The following is a 19026-nucleotide window of genomic DNA, read 5'->3' as shown; positions in this document are numbered from 1 at the left end:
TGACGCAGCAGAATATGGCCTACCTAAAGATCACTTCATTCGAAGACCGGATCTCAGGGTGGAAGGAAAGGCAGATAACTAGTTCGGCCATTATGCGAAGGAGTGTCCGAATGGAAGGGACACATCACTTGATGATGATAACAACAGGGACATCTTCAATGATCAAAGGTGTTATCACTGTAAAAGTTTTTAAAATTTTGGACAACCCGCATGGTTCCAAAGTTTTTGTGTTAGACATGGTCAAGTCATTTTTATGTTTTTAGAGTCTAAGTCATAGGGTTAGAGTCTCATTTCCATCATCAAATAAAGTTCAACAACCTTGTTTTGCCCCTTATGGATCCCATATCATGTTTAAAGTTTCATGTGTCTAGTCATTTCAAACTTTTGAATGCACTACGAAATTGTCTAGGCGTTTTCGTAGCGCAAAGTCCTGAAATTACACTACCTGCGCTACGAAATCGGGGATTCGTAGTTAGGCGTTTTCGTAGTGCAAAACCCCGAATTTACACTGGATGCGCTACGAAATCGGGGATTCGTGATCAATCATATCTAGCTGTCAAATCCACCAGAATCCGTTAAATTTTCATCATCAGGTGTCAGTCCATGAACCTTACCTCTCACATGCAACCATTCATATCCATCATTAGATTCGTTAGGGGTCATTTGTCCGCAGTCATTTCAAATTTCAAAAAAAGAAAGGGTTAGTTGATCCTGGTCATATTCGTGTTGATCTTGGTCATATTCATGCAAGAGACACTTGATGCTGTTCTTAAGTTCAAGTAAACAAACCCAGGGTGAGCAGAGACTAGAATTCTTCCGCAGGCTTCAAGCGAGGCAGCTCTTCATCAAATTCAAGCGAGCAACTCTTCAATTAAGCAAGGCAGTTTCTTCCAGGTTTTCTATCTACAGGGATTTCAAAGGAGAAATGTCGGAAGAAAGAAAGAATCATAGGTCAGGCCAATGTCTGAGAACTGAACCTGAAGGCTTAGATGCTCTCACAAAGGATAAAACAGTGGAAGAAGCCTTCAAAAAAGTAGGTTGCTGGAGGTTCTGTGAGAAACTACAGGGAGGACATAACCAAGTGACCAAGGAATTTGCTCTAAATTTCACAGGTTTACATACAAAGATTGGAGTGTTAGAATTGCCAGTTTCTCCTGAAGTTATATCTTTAGTCACAAAACTTCCTAGAGATCAGGAAAAGTGGTTTAAGAATTTCAAGTTTGAAATGGCACCCTGCAAGATATTCCTGAAGCCAGAGTTTGTAGACATAGATTTAACTAAAGCAGTGCCAAGGGGTTATGTCAAAGATTCATATGCCAACTTACTCTTATGCATACAAAGGTATTTCAGTTGTGAAGGAAGATACCACAAGGTGTATTCTTATCATTTCAAACTCCTATTGCATTTCACTGGGATAATATCTCTAGATCTACCTTTCTTTCTGTTTCAGAGTTTAGGTAAGATGTCTGATAAAATACAGTTGAAGAAAGAGGCATGTGAAACATCATTGTTCCATCATGGCTTAGTTAAATTAATTGTCTTGCATGAACTTCAGAAGGTAGATAGAGAATGGTCTTCATTTCTCTTTATGTCTGGTTTTAGAGCTGAAACAGGACTTAGCCCTAGGGCTAAGGAAATATCATCGCCAGTGATTAGTCACCATGCAGAAGAAAGGTCAAGCAGGTTTGTTAAACTGAAGGCTAGAAAGCAAGTTAAGGAGCCAGTGACTAGAACACCATTGGCTGTTCAAGATACTCCTCAGCATTCATAGAAGAAGAAAGTTCAAATCAAAGAAGCAGCACAAGAGCAGTCCATTGGTGAAACAGTCCAGAGAAGGGTAACTAGAAGTCAAATAGCCAAAGAAAAGGGTAAAACAGTGGTCACTGATGAAAGCCCAGTCTCAAAGGGCAATTTGAATGATCTTCTTCAGGCTATTGACATTGAAGAGTCCCCTCTGGTCCAAGCAGACTTCATTGAATTAGGTGAGGGAAAGTAAAAAAAGATGAAATCCTCTAAAAAGCTACAGTTTGATGATCAGGTTTCAGAATTTGTTTTTAAGCCCAGAAGGCCTGTGACTAGGCAGTCCAAAAGGTTACAGGAGGCAGAGCCGGAGGTAAGTGAGACAGGGGAGATATCAGGATTCCGTGAAGAGCTCGTAGTTCCAGTAGTGCAACCATCACTCATGCACGAAGATGACAGAAACAGAGCAGTCGATACTCAAGAAGAAGAAAATAACTATGAGGAAGTCAAGAAGAAATTGAAGCTTGCCAATCTTGAGATTGCCCAACTTAAGAAAAGGGCAAGGAAACATGCAATTGAAAAAGCCAATTTCAAAAGAATGAAGGCCCTGTGGGAAGATGGAAAAGTTTCAAAACCTGAAGTAGTTAGCAGAGATGCTCAATACTTCACCTGGACTGTCCCTGCAATCAAGGAAGCAAGGTATATCAGATGGATCAATGACAGACTAAGAACTAATATCAGGGTAATGAAAAGACAAATTGAAGACCTGGAAATTCAGCTGAGCAAATCTGGAGGTCAGCCTCAGCACAAATGAACAGGGCAGTAAGTGATGAAACCCTAATACAATTTTGGTTGAAACAAAGACATTACTTTTTAAAGATGTTTCATGGATGGGTGATTTCAAGTATATGTGGCATATTTACATAATGAAACAACTGTGAGGAATCCTTAGAAGGAATTTTTTTGGAAAAAACTATGTAAATTGATTCACACCGCAGTTTCGTAGCGCGCTATGAAACCACTGTAGGTGAAGGATGAACATTCAAAGGAAAGAAGGGGTTATTTTTGAAGAAGGATGCTGCTGGAGAAATGTAAGGAGATCATCTGAGAAGGTTTAAAGCCCAAGTAAAGAAAAACTCAAAGAATGAAAGATATATGCAAGAACAAAGTTTTGCGCTACAAAAACAACAGTTTATTTCGTAGCACATCCAGATTGACTTTCTTCATGCAACTTCAAGGAGTTTAATTTTTGCACAAGTGTAAGAGCAGGGTTCTATGGCTAATTCAACATATGTTATATGATTAAAGGGGCTAGTTTGGTCAACAGGAGATTCGAGGAACACCATTGAAGACCAAGGCTACACTGCAGGGGACATTTTCCTAGTTTTCAGGACAGATAAAGGAAGAAGTTATTGAAGGCCAGCAAGAGGGTTATGGACATCACCAAGGTTGAAGTTAAGGAGGAGCAGCTGTCAAGTATCGAATTTAATTCCTAGTTTAAGTTGTTACTATCATAATAAGGAGTTGTACTACTAATTGTATTAGGACTCTAAAACTGTTAGATAATTGCTACTTGTAATCAATAGTCTGTTTTAGGAATGAATAGGTGTCAAGATAGGAAATTAGAATTCTCCTCATGTTGGATCAGGGAATCCAAGATTGTAATGATAATTCTATAAAGGACAAGAGGTGGAATGCCTCAGGGTTGGCAATTTTCAAAAGAAACAAGCATATTGTGTTATTGTAAGAGACTGTGTGTTTTTATGTTAACACAGAGATTTTGGCATCACTACTCAGGATTCAGAGAGAGTTTTAATGTTTGATTTTCTTATGGCCTTTTTCATCTACTTACTTGCAGTGGTATGAACACATGTTACTTAGAATTCATTGATACTGCTCTAACTTCCTTCATGTGTTTATAAACTGTGTTCCTTGCATTATGACTCTGTTTTGCTGATACATTAAGACTCTTTATGCCCTGACTTCCATGTTAAGCTGATCTTGTTGTTGTACTGAAACATGCTCAGACTCCATAGCCCAATAGATGTTTGTTGATTGGTATTGCAACCATTTATACGTTTTCATTTGTTTTTTCCATAGAGTTAGTCATCTAATCCTTAAGTCATCTAATCCTTAAATTGAAATCTTTAACCCAGTGAGAGAGCCCTCTCAGGTTGAGGAGGCTAAGCCTCAGCCAAAAGTTTGGTTTGAAATAGTTACTCAAAGTCTTCCTGATTAGCAGCCTATCAGGGGTTGGTTTTGTGATAACAAAAGGAATGACACATATTGCAGGTCATCAAGGAAATGGCTGACTCGTCATAAAAAGCAAGGCACCCCAGGTATGAAGAATCAAATGTCGTTTCTGATAAGATAAAGAAGCATTATCTTGTATTGGGCCTCTCCTTCAGATTCTTTGGGAATCTGGCTTATTGATTGTAGTGATTCAAGGCACTTCATCGGATAGATGGGTGCACTCTCTAATTTGGTAGAGATGGAAACAATTGTGGGATTATACTTGGAGCCGATGCCACCTATCCCGAAAAGGGTGTAGGGAGTGTTACCCCTCAATTGAATGAGGGTAACTCGATTCATTTACAGAATTTTTTTTTATGTACCCGATCGCAAGAAGAACCTGGTGTCCATTTCAACAATGGAAGTCAAAGGTTTCAGGGTGGCACTCATCGATGGAAAGGTCCATAGGTCTGGAACAACCTCAGGGATTTGAGATTGATAATCATGAATCTCGCATATGCAGGTGGAAGAAAGCCCTCTATGGCTTGAAGCAAAACACCGCGGGCATAGTATGAGAGGATCGATAGCTGTCTGATAAAGCTGAGATTCACTAGGAATGAAATGGATCCAAACCATTCGAAGGTTGTGGATGATAGACCTCTCATACCAGCACCTTATGAGGACGACCTATTTCTAATAGATGCAGACCCTCTCACTTGCAGAAGTAAGAGGGAGTTGGATTCCGGATGTGGAATGGTGAACTGCAAGCTTGTGACTACCTCGAAGATCTTAATTTTCAAAAGCTACATGATAGTGATGTCGGACCAGATTTGGGAAATGCCTTTGAGTTTCATAAACTCATTTGTGTTGATGTTCTTGGTGAACTTCCGTCCAGACATATGTTTTGCAGTTAGCATGATGAGCTCATATTTGGTTGAGCCTCACTGGATTGATGCCAAGAATCCTCTGAGATATCTTCGCGGCACAATCTCCCATGGATTGAGATACACTGCCGGAAATATGAAACTACATAATTATTCGAATGCTGGCTAGGCAGGGAGCATAGTTTTAAAACTCCGTCTCCGACTCCGACTCGGCCGAGGATTGACTCAGACTCCGACTCCGAAACGGTAATGACTCGGCCGGCTCGATTTCAGTGACTCGGTCGTTGTAAAAAATACATTAAATAATTTTTTTTTTATAAAAAAACATAATTTTAAAGATTTTCATTCATGTTTCCAAACACACAGCATTATAATATAGATGGAAGACAACATATGATCAAAGTAGGCTCATGAACCAATCCATTATATCAAAATGGTACCCAATGGCAATACATAGTCAACTGTCATACATGATCAAAGACTCAAAACAAAAAACACATAACCAAGGAGGCTAGAAATGGCCTCTACAACAAAAGTAAACTGTGACGGTGACCAGACTCCAGTACTAGTACTACTGGCTAGTAGCTACTGCCAGAGGAGCCAAGATCATGTCGATCAATCTTTGGATCATCATCATCAGAGTCAGACAGGGGGCCCCATGGCTCCTCCTCATCATCATCATCTCCAACTGCAACTGTAGAAGTGGTACCACTAGCAGGCTGTGCAACTGCGGCAAATGCAAGCTGAGATAGAGTAGATATGCGGCTGCTCTTCTGTCGTGGCTGAGCAGAGGAAGCACCTACAACTGGAGTCCTTGCTGGCTGTGAGACTGAGGCTGGTGGATTGGGATCTGCATTCAACTGAACAGGCTGAACAACATGTTCAAGTTCAACTGATGTCTCGAAATCTAAATCTAAATCAAGATCCTCATCAGGATCAAACTCTGCTGGACGAATCTCCACTACCCAATCTGATGTTGGATCAATGTCTTCCAACACAATGGGATCTGAATCAGGTCTTTTGTTCAACAAATGGTTTCGTCTGAACAGAAGATTGTATTGGACATAAACTAGATCATTTAACCGTTTTTGATCCAAACGGTTTCTCTTCTTTGTGTGAATCCTCTCAAAGACAGACCAATTGCGCTCACACCCAGATGCACTGCAAGTTTGACTCAAAATACGAATTGCAAACCTTTGCAATTCAGGACAATGGCCACCAAAGGCCTCCCACCATTGTGCTGCAAAAAACATAGGAGTGTAATGAGTTAGCTCAACAAAATTACAAATTATATCTAACTTTCAAATTATAAACGATTTAACAAACTTTAAAAAAAAAAGTAAAACTATTAAGAATTTGAAAATTGAAATTTTTGTTTACCTGGCTCATCTGCTTCTCTTGCAATCTTTGCTAGGTTCTTCCCAAAGGTACCTGATGCATTGCTGAAGGTTGTGACCTGTCGGTGTATCTCCAGCTGATCAGACTCCAATGGGATCATGCGATCAATGCAATCAATCAGTCCATCTCTGACCTCCCCCCTCAAAGCTCCTGACTTCTTAGCTTTATAATGATACTGTGGGTTCAAAAAATACCCAGCTGCATGTATAGGGCGATGGAGTTGATTGTTCCATCTTTCATCAATGATTGCCCAAATGGGCCCATACTTTGCCACTCTATCCTTGTATACCGTCTTTATTTGCTCCTTTGCTTGATCCATAGCCTCATAAATGAAGCCCATAGCCAACCTTTCCCCATCCACCAACCGCAACACCTTAACTAGTGGCTCAGCAAGCTTCACAATCTCTGCTGCCTTTCTCCAAAAAGTTTCTTCATAGACTTTCCTTTTCAATTCTTTGCCTTCCGGTTTGTTGGACCAATTGCTTTGATTCCATTCATCACTGGAAAACATCTTTTGCAAGTTTCTATGTTGGGAAAGCATAGATTGCAATGTCAAAAAATGTGTAGCCAATCTAGTGATGGCAGGCCTAATAATATCCTTGCCCCCAGTGTGTTTCCTCATGAGGCTCAAAATCAATGTATGATTGTAGATAAATTTTGTTATGCTTTTGGCATGATCTATAGTGTTTTTGACCCAATATAATTTTCCAATATCCTCAAGCATGAGGTCTATGCAATGTGCAGCGCATGGGGTCCAAAAGATGGTCTTGTGTTTTTCCTCTAATAGTTTACCAGCAAGAACATAGTTAGAGGCATTATCTGTGATGATTTGAACAACATTAGCCACCCCCACCTCCTCAACAACCTGATCCAATAGCTGAAACAACAAGTGGCCATCTTTTACCTTATCAGAGGCATCAATTGATTTTAAAAACATGGTTCCCTGTGGGCAGAAGACAAGAAAGTTTATGATGGTACGGTTTCTTTGATCAGTCCATCCCTCTGATATGATGGTACACCCTGTTCTTGCCCATGAGTCCTTGAACTCTTGCAAATACTCATTAATGGATTGAATTTCTTTCTGCAAACGAAACCCCCTTAGCTCATGCATAGTAGGGCCTTTGAAGCCTTTTCCAGCAGCATGTATGGCATCAAACATAGGCTCATAATATGGTGAATGAGCAACATTAAAGGGGATATCAACATCATACCACCATCTAGCTATGTACTCACAAGCAGTCTCCCTCAATTCTTTCTTCCAATGGTCATCTAAAGTGGGCTGCATTTGAGTTTTACTAACTTCAGGACCATGTGCATCTGATGGAGAGGAGGGAGTGAAATAACTTTTGATAGTCACATCACCCTTTTTCATTCTACCCTTTCCCATATCTTGAACAGAACCAAAAGAGGGAGGAACATATCGGAAAGGGTTGGATGTATCAGTTTGAGGGATAGAGGAAGAACCCTCAAAATCATAATGGGGGTTGGTAGCCATCATTTTTTGTATCTCCCTCTTCCTCCCAATTTCAGCCTGTATGTCTTTTTGCCTAGCCTTATCTTCTTTAAATTTCTCAAAGCTGGCCAACAAATGCTTCCTAATCTCCCCAATTTCTGGTGAGGTACATGGGGTAATTTGGCCTCTAATCCCTGCCAAGTGTTGTTTCAGCCTATTAATGCCCCTAGGACCTTCCTTAATTTTCCTATGGCAAAATTTGCATTGCATTTGACTATCAACCATTTCAACATATGCCCAAGCAGGATCTCTTGCTCTAGGTGCCATTTTTTGACTAGGAAATGAAAGCAAACAATCTGAAAATGAAAAAAAAAAACATTGATTCAATGTTCATTTATTTGACAAAAAACACTCTCTAAGCTTTCTAGATATGCACCTAAAATTTACTAAGCAAAAACATATTTATAGAGGTGAAAAAAAATACCTCCAGGCACAAACTGCCTCCTCAAGCTTGCTCCAAGAATCAGCTCCTCAATGCTGCTCCAAATGGCTGCCCAAGAAGCTCCTCACTCCAGCTACAATGCTCCTCCAATACTCCTCACTGCTGCTCCAAAAACAAGCTCAAGAACTGCTCACTAACTCTCAAAGAAGACTCTCACTCAAATGCATAAGATTGCTGTGAGAGAATGAGAGCACTTGAGTGTGTTAAATAGGGTTTGGGAGGGGGAAATGGACCCCAAATGACATTTAGCAAATTCATATAACACCTTGGAGTCCAAACCAATCAGAAATCACCTTAAAAATCCATTAAAAAATATTAAATCACTATTTAACGTGTTCTGGGCCGGCTTTTTGTGACTCGGCCGAGTCATAACGGAAACGGCCGAGTTGGCTGAGTCAGCCATGACTCGGCCAAACGTACCGTTTCAAAGGCCGAGTCATGGCCGAGGGCATCGGCTCTGATCAACTCGGCCGTTTCGGTATCGAAACGACCGTTTTTTAAAACAATGGCAGGGAGTGTGGAGGAACACTAGAGCACTTCTCAGTGCTAGTTCTTTTTGGATTCTGCTTTGATATCATGGACAAGCAGGAAGCAAAAGTCGAGACCGAATACATAGCTATGAGTATGATCTCTTATGAAGTTTCCTAGTTGTGGAAACTCTTTAGTGAGTACACATGATGAATACCACTGTGATTCTCTGTGACAACCAGAGGTGGGATTCGATTATTGAGGAATCCCGTATTCGATGATTGCTCCAGCAGATAGACATCAAATACTACCTTATCTGGGATATGGTAAGTCGATGAGCAAGGAGGCTCCATCGCATTAAGATGATGTACAGGTCGCTACACTTTGTCAAAGCCCTGGGGAAAGATCAAATTTGTGATTTTCTCGAACGACTTGGAGTCGTCGAGAGACCCTTGAAAAAGGGTCCTACATGTTGCATACATTGAGCTCTGGGAGCTCTGGGGGCTTGTGGTTCTTACTGGAGCAACATATGACCATAAGGTGACTCACCTCCCTTGGTGGTGCGCACTGGGACAAGATGATTCGCTCTCTTGTGGGACAGGATGATTTGCTCTCCTGTGGACAAGATGATTCGCTCTCCTGTGGACAGGATGATTTGCTCTCCTGTGGACAGGATGATTCGCTCTCTTGTGGGACAGGATGATTCGCTCTCTTGTGGACAGGATGATTCGCTCTCTTGTGGGACAGGATGATTCGCTCTCCTGTGGACAGGATGATTCGCTCTCCTGTGGGACAAGATGATTCGTTCTCTTGTGGGACAGGATGATTCGCTCTCCTGTGGACAGGATGATTAGTTCTCCCGTTGAGGCATCCTACCCATGCAGTTCGGGACTCATGGGAAGTACCTCTCATCTCATCAATGAGCAGGGAAATGAGGATAGGGACCATAGTAGTACCGATGGACGCATCGTTGTATCTATCGTATTCCCTATGCTAGGATGACCTTCATTGATTTGGGATCAATGATACTAGTCTGGGACCAGTGGTAGGAGTTGTACTCACTATGACACTGACTTTGGGTCAGTAGAAGATTGGTCTGGGACCAGTGAGAGTGGTACATACTCTGAGACTAACTTTGAGTAAGTAGAGGACTGGTCTGGGACCAGTGAGAGTGGTACATACTATGACACTGACTTCGGGTCGGTTGAGGACTGGTCTGGGACCAGTGGTACACACTCTGAGATTGACTTCGGGTTAGTGGAGAATGGTATGACACATTCTTGATCAATTCTTCTTCTTCATGGTTCAACAGAGCTGAGCAGAGCTAGCAGCGCTGAGTAGAGCTGAGCAAAGCTAGCAGAGTTGAGCAGAGTTGAGCAAAGCAGCGCAGAGCAGTGCAAGGGCACTGATGGCAGAGATAGTACAGTCGGACATATGGATCAGCGGATGGAGTTCTCCTTAGTTGAGAGGGAGTGTTAAAATTGGCAACTAGGGCCAAACTCCATGTGGGTCATCTTATTTATGGCAGCTGATATTTTTATTGGATCCCTCTCATCGAGAGGTGTAGGATTGACCTAAAGATCATCCAATTCTGATAAGTATTCATGGAGGTATGAATTTATTTGTGTTATATGACAAATTGTCAAGTCAGCCAGCAACTTGTGTAGGCTCAAAAGCCCAATGGTCATGTCTATTCATCATCTACGTTTTTAGTATAAATAGGTGAGGACTTGAAGTCATTTGAACACACACTCTTTATGTGATCTCCTCCTCTCCACGTCTTGGGTTTTTGGAGAAGGAGAGACACTAAAGAATACGCTGGCCTAGTATGATGCCCTAGCTGATCCAACGCAGTTATGAAGACTCATACATGCAATTCATGGAGACACATATACGCAGGTCATGGAGCAGCCCTAAACGTAGTCAAGGGAGGCACTTATACGCTGTCCAGGAGGACCCTTAATACGCTGCCTGTAGAAGCCTAAACGCAGTCCCATCTCGCAGTCAATAGAGACCTGTTCATGCAGCAAAGAGAGGCACTTATATGCAGTTCAGAGAGGAGGTTCTAAACGCAGTCATAGAACAAGTGTTCTAATATTGTCATGCCCTAATTATAGAGAGACTCAAGCTCTGTCCTAAAGGAATCATGGCTGCAGCCTAACGTTGTCATAATGATGAACCTATGATCATAACACAGTCTCCTAGCCGCAGTCATGGAGGCATACACGCAGCAGCAAGGGATGATCTAGCCACCATCTAGCCGCAGTCATCTAAGGACCTAGCTACGGTCTTAATGATGCTTAACCGTGTTAGGATATTCCGACACATAGGATATAGTTAAGTTCAACTTGGTCTAGTATAGAGTTAGGTTAGAGTTAGGTAAAGTGTGTTTCTTTACCGTTGTACATTTTGTAACTTACAATCCGACGGTCACGATATGTAGTGATCCGACGGTTCACTCTCACCTCGGTATTACCGACACTTGATCCGTGGCTTGACACCCGATTGGTCCATGAGTTCTATTTAAAGCGCATGGAGGGTCATTGTTCGGGTAATCCGTGCATGAGAGAAGCTTATGTAAATTTTCATTCTTTGATTAATAAATTGTCTGTACCCACGTTGGGACAGGCCGTGGACTGTTTCCCTCCTTGCACTCTGAGGGTTTTAACCACGTCAAAAATACTGGTGTATTGATTTGAGATCTGGTTGTGAGCGGTGTCCTTTTGGTATTCTTCTGTGGAACTTACCCTGTAAATTCCTACATGGTATCAGAGCTATTTGAGGGCCGCGTCCGTTGGTGATCCAAATCTGAAGCCGGTAGAACTGCATGCGGCTGTCGTTTCCTAGATCTGCTGTTTCTGACTGCTTTCGGGCCGAGAGGACTGCTCTGTTGCATTCAGAGCATCTGTTTCAGTGAGGAACCCCTTTCGTTTCACGCGAAAAGGTTTCCGGTAGCCCTAGCTGCGTCATTTTTCAGATCGGGAGGTATACAGTGTTTTTTTGCAGTTTACTGTCATTTTCTCTCTGCTTATTTCGGTTTCGGTTTATTTAGCCTTTTTTTTTTTCCGGATCTATACCTTTCATTTCTGCGTATGCTCTTTGCCCTGCGACTCTGTGCGATCTGGGCAAATCAGAAACAGAAAGAAAGGATTTTTCTCATGCGTATGCTCTTTTCCCTGCACCTTAGTGTGATCTCGGAAAATCAGAAACATTGAGGAAAATATTTAGTTTTTCGGCTAAAAGCTAACTTTGAGATTTTTTTTTAAAAAAATTTCTAGTTTTTTGGCTAAAGCTAACTTCGAGCCGTAAGGTTCGTTTTTCTTTGGATATTCGTGTTGGGTTTTGTGTTTTGTGTTTTGTAGGGGAAAAGAGTCTTCCCAAGGCAAGCACGCAAATCGAGCCCCCCCCCCCCTCTCTCTCTCTCTCTCTCTCTCTCTCTCTCTCTCTCTCTCAAATCTTTTGTATAGATCAATTGGTTCAAAGACCTTTTAAGAGAGTAGAGGTCTTGGGTTCAAGTCTCCATTTTGTGGGGGCGGATTTTTTCATTCCCGCACATTCGCGCACTTTGCCGGCAACGTCAACAATTTTTTTTCAAAAAGCCATAACTTCTTCATCCGGAAGCCTTTTTCAGAGCCGTTTTTTTTAAAACCGCCTATTTTTTCGAGATCTATCCATTGGACCACTCACTTTCAGCATCTTCAGCTTCAGTTATTTTTCAAAAATGGAAAGTCCATGCCAAGTCATTCTTGACAGCACTAACTACTTCCAATGGGTCGCCTACATGGGAGATTTACTTAGAAGTAAAGGTCTCTTCAGAATAGCCACAGACCAAGAGAAGAAACCCAAAGATGAAGACAAGGCCGAAAAATGGGAAAATCGACAAGATCAAGCACGTGGCTTGATAGGAATGTCTGTTTCTCCTGATCTTAGATTCCACATTGCAGAAATTGAAACTCCTCATGAAGCATTAGAAAAACTTGCTAAAGTTTTTGGGATTAAAAATGAAATTAGATCCCATCAACTTGAAAATGAGCTGCTTACTTTGGATCCTAATAATTTTTCTTGCATTGAAGATTTCTTGTCAAAATTCAAGAACCTTAGATATCTCTTGGAAGGTGTTAAAGTTAAGAAAGATGATGGTAACCTTATTTATTCCATCCTCACTAAGTTAGGGCCAGCCTACTCTGTATTTGTTTCCACTTTCCATTCTACCAGGGAAGCTTTCATTTGTCAAGGCAAAGACTACAAGCCCCCTTCCTTTGACTCCTTTTGTGATTCCTTAATAAGAGAACAAGAAAAACTCTTACACCTTGGTCTTCTTAATCTTGGAAACTCTTCCACAAAAGCGTTAGCCGCCCAGCAGTATCCAAATTCAAAGAATCCTAAGAAGTCTTATCCTCAAAGGAATGGTCCTAAACCAACTCAGCCTCAAGATGAAAGATCATTTCAGCAATATGATAAGCCCAATAAAAACAAATGGAAGAAGACTGAAAGACATTGTAACTTTTGTAATCGAGATGGCCACTTAGAATCTAAATGCTTTAAGAAGATGGAAGCCTTGGAAGCCGCAATGAAGAAACATAACATCCATCTGGAGCCTACTTCAACTTCAACTTCCGGAACGGCATTTTCTGCATGTCATCGTCAATCATCTCAGTCTAGTTATGCATTAAATGTATCTTCTTCTTCTTCTCATTCTCATGAGTGGCTCATTGATTCTGGAGCCTCTTGTCACATGGCCAAAAACCAAGCCATGTTTTCTTCTTTAAATGATTGTAACACCAAAAATATATATGTTGGTGATGATAGATCTCTTAATGTTGTAGGGACTGGAACTGTTCATCTAGACAATGGTCAGTTCAATGATGTATTATGTGTTCCAAACTTATCCTGCAACCTTCTATCTGTCTATCAGATAACTCATTCAGGTGAAGGTAAAATCGTTGAATTTTCACCTCATGATGTTGTAATCAAGGATCTAAAAGATCCTAAACAGATTCTAGCTACTGGTCTTGCTGATGATTCCAAAAGGTTGTATAAGTTTCACAACTTTGGGTCATCCCATCTTCCCTCAGTATTTGTTGCTCATAATGATGAAGTGAGCAAACTTTGGCATGAGCGGTATGGTCACTTAAACTATCGCTCCCTTCAGCATCTCTGTAAAGAAAACATGGTGACAGGTCTTCCTATGGTATCTTGCAAAGATGGTGTTTGTTCCGGATGTGTACTCGGAAAACATCATCGGGACAGTTTTGACAAACGTGCCTCTTGGCACGCCTCAGCCCCTTTACAGCTTGTGCACAGTGATTTATGTGGTCCTCTTCCTGTTGCTTCATTCTCTGGCTGCAAGTACTTCTTAACTTTCATTGATGATTTCTCTAGACGCACTTGGGTATACTTCTTAAAACTCAAGAGCGAAGTATTTACCACCTTTTTGGCCTTCAAAGCATTCGTTGAAAAACAATCTGGACATCAAATTCTTAAGCTAAGAACTGATAATGGTGGAGAATATGTTAAAAATGCATTCATCACCTTTTGCACCGAAAATGGCATTCAAATGCAACATACTGTTCCATACACTCCACAACAAAATGGTGTAGCTGAAAGGAAAAATCGCACTTTAAAGGAAATGGCTAATTGTATGCTGCAATCTAAAGGACTCAGTCTTAGTTTTTGGGCCGAAGCAATTAATTGTGCAAATTATATAATCAATCGCACTCCTACTAAGGTTCTAGAAAATATCACTCCAGAAGAAGCTTGGAGTTCCATTAAACCAGATGTAAGTCACTTTCGTGTGTTTGGAAGTGAAGCATGGGCCCATATTCCAGATGAAAAGCATAAAGCCTTAGAACCTAAGAGTGAGAAATGTACTTTTGTTGGATATTCTGAAGATGTAAAAGGCTATAGACTTATTCCATTTAAGTCCAAAAATGTTATCATTAGAAGAGATGTAAAATTTGATGAAAATAAATCGGCCTGCGAGCCTAGTCCGGCGGATGTGCCACCTCTTCCATCTCTTCTATCTTTGAGAACATTTCTTCTTCTGATGATGAAAGCGAGGATGATAATCCTTCCCCACCTTCTCAGGATCCTCAACTTCCAAGATGGGTCCGTGCTACTCGGGATGCAGCAGGTGATCTTGCCGGTGATCCTACAGATCAGCGACGTACACGTTCTCAGTTTGAAAGAGCCTCTTCTTTACTGGCTCAAGCTCCAGTGAATCATGATCCTGACACTTTTGCAGAAGCCTCAGGCCATCCACATTGGGAAACAGCTATGAATGAAGAATATCATTCATTGATGACAAATGATACATGGGATCTTGTTCCTCTACCAAAGGGACGCAAACTTGTTAGATGCAAATGGGTTTACAGAACCAAGTATGGACCAGATGGGAAAGTTAACAAACATAAAGCTCGTCTAGTTGCTAAGGGCTTTTCACAGGTTGAAGGCATTGACTACACTGAAACCTTCTCTCCAGTTGCCAAAATGAACTCTATCCGCCTTGTTCTTTCCCTTGCTGCCTCTTTAAAATGGGAAGTACATCAAATGGATGTTAAATCTGCCTTCTTGCATGGGGACTTGCAGGAAGAAATCTATATGGAACAACCCATTGGCTTCATACAAACAGACTCCAGCCTCGTTTGTCGCCTTAAGAAATCCCTTTATGGCCTCAAGCAAGCTCCTCGAGCTTGGTATGCCAAAATGGATAGCTTTCTTGTAGAATCTGGCTTTTCTAGGTGTCATTCTGACAATACTGTCTACACCAAGAAAGTGGGCCACTCTCTCATCATCCTTGTTCTTTATGTTGATGATCTTATTCTTACTGGTAGTGATCCCAACCTTATAAACCATGTGAAGTCCAGCCTTAAAAAGAAATTTGAAATGACAGACTTAGGACACTTACACTATTTTCTCGGTCTTCAAGTCTTGCAATCCCAAGAGGGTATTTTCCTTTCCCAGTCCAAGTATGCTTGTGATATTCTTCGTCATTTTCACATGGAAGACTGTAAGCCAGCCCCTTCTCCCTTTCAGTCTGGAGTCAAACTTTCAGTCTCTTGTACTTCTCCTGAAGTTGATGCTACCTTATACCGTCAACTTGTCGGAAAACTCTTGTATTTAACCCATACTCGTCCTGATCTTTCCTTTGTTGTTGGCCTTGTTGCTCGTTTTATGCAAAACCCCCGTGAAAGTCATTGGAAAGCAGCTAAAAGAATACTTCGTTATGTTCGAGGTACAATACAGTTTGGGATTCATTACAGTGCCAAAGCAGCTCCTCTGTTAGTTGGTTTCACTGATTCTGATTGGGCTGGTGACCTTGATGATCGGAAGTCTACTGCCGGTTATGTCTTCACTCTTGGTTCAGGACCTATTACATGGGCTTGTAAGAAACAGGCTGCCATTTCTCTTTCGTCAGCAGAAGCAGAGTATCGTGGTGCCGTGGAAGCTAGTAAGGAAGCCTTGTGGCTTCGTCAGATCCTATCAGAGTTTGGCTTTGAGCAGCAGCATCCAACCACACTTTGGTGTGATAATCAAAGTGCCATTCAGCTATGCAAAGATCCAGTCCAGCATCAGCGCAGCAAACACATTGAACTACACATGCACTTCATCAGAAAGCTCATTCTTGACCATGTTCTTGAAGTGCAATATTGTCCAACGGATGATCAGGTTGCAGACATCTTCACAAAGGCTCTCACAGAGGCGAAGTTCACTAAACTTCGATATATGCTTGGAGTTCAGGAAGTTGTCACTAAGGGGGGATAGGCTCTAGTGCCTCCTTCCTTCTCCTATTGTGTCATATTTGTAAATCCTTCAATCCTATCCCAAGTTGTTCTTAAGGGGGGATGTTAGGATATTCCGACACATAGGATATAGTTAAGTTCAACTTGGTCTAGTATAGAGTTAGGTTAGAGTTAGGTAAAGTGTGTTTCTTTACCGTTGTACATTTTGTAACTTACAATCCGACGGTCACGATATGTAGTGATCCGACGGTTCACTCTCACCTCGGTATTACCGACACTTGATCCGTGGCTTGACACCCGATTGGTCCATGAGTTCTATTTAAAGCGCATGGAGGGTCATTGTTCGGGTAATCCGTGCATGAGAGAAGCTTATGTAAATTTTCATTCTTTGATTAATAAATTGTCTGTACCCACGTTGGGACAGGCCGTGGACTGTTTCCCTCCTTGCACTCTGAGGGTTTTAACCACGTCAAAAATACTGGTGTATTGATTTGAGATCTGGTTGTGAGCGGTGTCCTTTTGGTATTCTTCTGTGGAACTTACCCTGTAAATTCCTACAAACCGCTGTATAGAGGCTTGTTTTGTAGAGGCCTAACGCTGTTCTAGAAGAGACCTAACACTGTCTTTAAGGAGAAGTGTCATCGCTGTAAAGGAGGCTCCCTCAACGCAATTTAGAGGAGACCTGTTTTGGGTTTGATACGTGGGCTGTAAAGCTACAGCTAGGCTGTGTGGTAGGCCGCAGGCCATACCACCACAGCAAGGGACAGTGTGGGCCGTTTCAGAGTCTTGTTATGCCCTACTCTTCAGCGTGAAGGCAGAAGGTTCACACCAGGAAAGGCTGCTGAGATTAAAGGTTGATTGGATGACTGTTTGAGGGCTGTTGAGGTGCCCTAACCAGTCACCATCACAACAGCAGGGACAGTAAGCTTAATGGAGTAGCAAGGTACAGTAAGCATACATGAGACAGTTGTAAGCATGATGATGAATGAGACTGCATGATGATGAATAGGGCAGCATAGTGATGAAAGATGCAGCATAATGGGCATGTTAAGTAAGGAGCAGCATGATGATGAATAGGGCTGCATGATGATGGAAGATGCAGATGATGATGAGAGCAGATGTGAGCAGCTCAGTCATCAAGGTCCAGCACTGTGATGATACAGCATGGTGCTTCACGGTAAGGTGCAGCAAATGGACGAAATGCAACACTATGATAGGTGAAGCAGTCACCTTGGAGAATCAGTTGAAGCAATATGTCTTCAACTGATCTCATGTAGATATCTAAAGTCAAAATGATGACTCCTATTGTAAATGTACTTTCTCTCTCTCTTTCTCTGCTGAACTTTGAAGAACATAAAAGAAGAATTGATCAAGGGTTTCCCCACATTGGGGTTTGTCCCTGGCTAGCGCCACGTCTTGTGTCCTCTTGTCTTGGCTTGTCTTCTGTGATTTATGTTTATGTTCTATCTGCAGTTTACTTTAATGCTGATGTGATTGCTAATCTGGAAAAGATATTGAGCTAACTGTGAAAATTGAAATAAATTTCTCTAAGCATAGAACAAACCTAAAGTTAACAGGAACCCCAACCAAGTGCACATTGTTCCTGTCTCAAGAGAGTGTTATTACCTGTATTCAAGTCAAGCAATGTAATTCAATTATACAAGTGAATTCTGTTTGGTCTTTCAGTCTCTTAGTCTATTGAGTGATATTTCATCTTGTCTTCTCTCTTTTTGGGTTGCAATTGCTAGTGTAGTTTTTTGTCACAACTAGATTCTTGTACTTGTGCTTAAAATCCTATAGGCACTCCTTCACTAGATGATGACAATGAAGACTTCTTTATGTTCCATTTGCTCTAGCTTATCTAACTTTTACTAGGTCAAGTACTATGCGTAAATGGACCATATACACACTTGTAGATGCTGCTGAGTTTCTTTGCTGCCCCATTAGAGAACCGACAGGGCTCTCCTCCACCATGGGCCCTTATTTCCGTGGTCAATGCCATGCCCACCAACTTCCATATTTATCCACCTTTTCCTCTTTGGAGCACAATTTCTATTACTGTTCAGCTCACTGCGTACTTGAGAGAGTGATTTGGTGTTCAGGAGGAATGATATGCCATGTATTCTCTATGTGGCCCTTGTTTAGATTAAGGGGAAATGTAACTCTTGTGATATAATGCCTTCTTTCCATGCCCCCTGTTTAGAGTTAGGGGGTATGTTGAAATGAAGGGTTTAATATTGACATTTGGCCATGACTGACATTATTTGTAATTTTATATTGTATTTCTAGGTTTGGTTAAGGCCAACCTAGCCAACTCAATGTAGGCTTACAATTCCTTGGAGAAAGCACCCTACCTCCTCAATGGTGTATAAACAACAACACACAACTCTTATTTGTATTTTCACATATTGTGGTCATTCTTTCATTCTTTATACAAGTGATTTAGCTCAAGGGCACCATAAAACATTGTGCTCTCGTCCTTGTTTATCATACATGTACTTGGTTTATATCTCTCACAAGCACACTTGTGCTAGAATTTATCTCTCTAGGGCTGTGCCTCTCTTGGCTTCCCTAGCGCTGTTTATCTCTTTCTTCATTGCAGAGTTT

The 19026-nt window shown here is 41.5% G+C and overlaps 1 protein-coding gene across 1 annotated transcript in view; it reads left to right on the top strand.

Annotated features, from left to right (window-relative positions):
• Positions 1 to 19026, top strand: part of LOC149233988 (uncharacterized) — a 206892-nt gene that overhangs the window by 103418 nt on the left and 84448 nt on the right. The gene's annotated exons all lie outside the window — the stretch shown is intronic.

The sequence above is a fragment of the Pinus tabuliformis genome, chromosome 8 (assembly GCF_031772625.1).
Source record: "Pinus tabuliformis cultivar Carrire ecotype Pingquan chromosome 8, CPIR1, whole genome shotgun sequence".
Taxonomy (NCBI): Eukaryota; Viridiplantae; Streptophyta; class Pinopsida; order Pinales; family Pinaceae; genus Pinus; species Pinus tabuliformis.
The sequence above is the reverse complement of the archived record's forward strand: the minus strand, read 5'-3'. Positions and strand labels throughout refer to the sequence as shown.